This window comes from Frankliniella occidentalis, unplaced genomic scaffold, assembly GCF_000697945.3.
Source record: "Frankliniella occidentalis isolate FOCC.00 unplaced genomic scaffold, Focc_3.1 Scaffold63, whole genome shotgun sequence".
NCBI classification, from domain to species: domain Eukaryota; kingdom Metazoa; phylum Arthropoda; class Insecta; order Thysanoptera; family Thripidae; genus Frankliniella; species Frankliniella occidentalis.
The window spans coordinates 16,424-19,524 of NW_026267193.1; the positions used below are offsets into that span (position 1 = coordinate 16,424).

At 35.1% G+C, this 3,101-nt stretch overlaps 1 long non-coding RNA gene across 1 annotated transcript; it reads left to right on the plus strand.

Annotated features, from left to right (window-relative positions):
* The first annotated feature begins 575 nt into the window (after positions 1-575).
* Positions 576-2,808, plus strand: LOC127749528 (uncharacterized). The gene is made up of 4 exons (XR_008011210.1): positions 576-1,720; positions 1,842-1,960; positions 2,487-2,602; positions 2,693-2,808. It is a non-coding gene; the product is annotated as an uncharacterized LOC127749528 (long non-coding RNA).
* Positions 2,809-3,101: the final 293 nt, after the last annotated feature.

The following is a 3,101-nucleotide window of genomic DNA, read 5'->3' on the forward strand; positions in this document are numbered from 1 at the left end:
TAACACATTTGGTACAGGTGCTATTTTTGTGACAATTTTTCCATTAAATAACTTTTGTAATGGTTGAGTATTTACTGTTTGGTTGGTTCACTTGATAGTTATTGGCAAAAAGTAGACCTATTGATAAAAATTATTTTGTTTTCAACAAGTACATTCAATTTTAATAATGAATTGTAAAGGACCACCAGTAGAAGCTATGTGCCAAGTTTGGTGCCGATTGGTCATCCCATTTTAATGTCAGACAGATTACCGCTCACTCAAGTTGTTTGTCAATCATATTTCTTACATGGTAAGGAAAAAAATAAAAAGACCTTTGATTAGTGATTTAAGACTACATTTCAATCATATGTCCACACATGAAATCAGATTTCATGTTGCTGCAAAGTTTTCTCCATATACATAGTGATATAAGGATTTCTCGCTGTCAAATCTTTAGTAAAATGTTGCCATTTAAACTGGGTGTGTAAAAGTAGGTTTCATGTTATAAATCAACAGTTTTGATAAGAATAGCATTATTATAATGTGCCAATTGTTTCAAAGTGATAATGAAGTACTAACAAAATGAAAATGTTGAATACTTCAAGAGCTGAAGTGTTAAACTCCTAGTAATATTGGTGATGCTGAACATTTTATAACTCTTGAAGTATTTAGCCTTTATCTTTTGTTAGTATTTAACTATTACTGTCAAAACAATTTTCACATTCTAATACTTCTATAGATACCAAAACTATAAGTTTGCTATCAGAAATCTTATTTTTTACACCCACTACAAGTAGCAACAGTTTTGACAGCGAGAAATCCTTTTATTACTATGTATGTGTACAAAACTTTGCAGCAACATGAAATCTGATTTTATTTGTAGATACATGATAGTAATAAAGTCTTAAATCACTAATCAAAGGTCTTTTAATTTTTTTTCTTACTATGTAAGAAATATGATTGACCAACAAACTTAAGTGAGCGGTAATTTGTCTGACATTAAAATGGGATGACCAATTAGCACCAAACTTGGCACATAGCTTCTACTGGTTGTCCTTCACAATATGTTTATCATTTAAGTGCTTCATTTCTGAAAAAAAAAATCACCTTTACCTAGATCTGACACTATGATATGGTAAATACAAGAGATTCCTTCTACTGAACAGAGATTTAAAACAATATTCTTTTCTACTGGCTTCTATAGAACTCACACAGTAAAAGAGGATCTGGATCGGATCCTGTTCAAAGACATGCGTATTCCACAAACCTGCTTGGGAGACTATTGAATTTTCGCGCCCGCGCAGAACATAAACAAAAACAAACAGCGATCACCCTAACCTCTGTCGTGTCTGCTTGGTCCATGCTTGCCGGCGAAGTCGCTTCGTGATATTTAGTTTAATTTCACATTTTACGCACATTTACTGCATTTTGCGTGGTTCGAAAGGTTCCCCTTTGCATCGGGAACGATCAGTTATGGTAGAGACGTGGTACTCAACGATTTATGGGTCCCACAGTGAAATATCTAACTGTAGCCTAAAATCGTTGTTTAGGCCATGTTTTGGCTCTGGGGCTTCGCAGTAATATTGAATTCTGTTTGCCCTACTGCTGTTGTACTAGGCGATTATGTCAATTTTCTACTTTTCCTGAATGTGGACTAATTACACTTCAGAACTTAAAACGAATAGAAACTGTGTGGCAATGTATAGTTAACCCAACATGGGTTAGCCAACCAATGATCAAGGTATGTTTCTGATATTTTTTTTCTTGCAAACATCATGCAAAATGACTTTTTGATTAAGATTAATTTTTATGTCTTCTATATTTGAGTCTCACCTCAATTCTTTTAATGCTTTGTTTATTAGATTTTGCTCCGGTATCTATCCAGTTGAAGACCATATCGAACTTTGATGGAGTAAGAACGGAATCAAGACTGAATCGTCTCATGACCGTTGTGTGTTACACAAACTTCTTCGAAACAAAGGTATGTAATTTTTTTAGTACTTATAGATATTCTTTGTTATTAGGGAAGTTTGAATGCCTTATAAATTGGGAGTAGAGTGATAATTCTTCTAAATTAAAGATGTAAAATTTTTAGTAATGAATATGACACGTTAGTCTTGAAATGAAGATATTTTATGGCATAGTATAATGCTCTTATTCGATTGATGGAATCCAAAATGTACATTCGTCACTGGGAACTCTAATACCATTAGGAAAAGTAAGAACAGCTGCGGGAAAGGCATTCTTTAGTTGACAGACTGTTGAGTGGTTTTCTGCCAACAACTGATATTTTATGTGACTTCTGACAAGGTATGATACTATCAATCGAATCAGAAAATTATTTTGTAACTTTAAATGCTGACCCTTCAAGTATAAAAAGTTTATTCTCAATATGTGTTATTCTTGGGTCTTAATGTTTTAAAATAACAAGTTTTCTCACTACTTCTACTACTACCACCCCCCTCCCTCTCCCCACATTATCTTCATGTCTTTTTCTGTCTTTGCAGGACTATTTTTAAAACGAGGACAGCCTGCAGGTTCAGCACTACCCTTCGGCGGATACCTTCACACTGTATAGTGCGATAGATGATTCACCAGTTCTGGCACCTCAACACCCATTAAGGTAAGATATTATCCACTTCCCCCCAAAAATCATTATGATAAATTTTAAATGTCAGTAGCAAAATGTTCAGTTTTGATTCCGTTTTTGCAGGAGCTCATTATTTGCATCAAGTTCAAGGACAGGAATTAGCTGGCCCAGCTCTCACCATCTTGATATTGACGGATTATTGTGCAACTGACGTTATTGCATTAAATTAGTAATTTCTACATTTTTGTGTTTCTTAACTGTGTATCTGTACCGTGCTTACACACTCAAAATTTCGGTGCAATGCGATGCATAAAGAGCGGGCATTTCTGTGGATCTTTGTAGACCATAACATTGGATAATGACCGTGCTTACACTTTCAAAATTTCGGAGCGGAAAGCTGCATAAACCGCGTGCAATGCGGCGCATAAAGGACCAGCATTTCCAAGGAAATTTCAGGACCAAAACATTGGATAACGGCCGTGCTTACGGACTAAAAATTTCGGAGCGGTACACAGCCTTATATGCGAGCGCA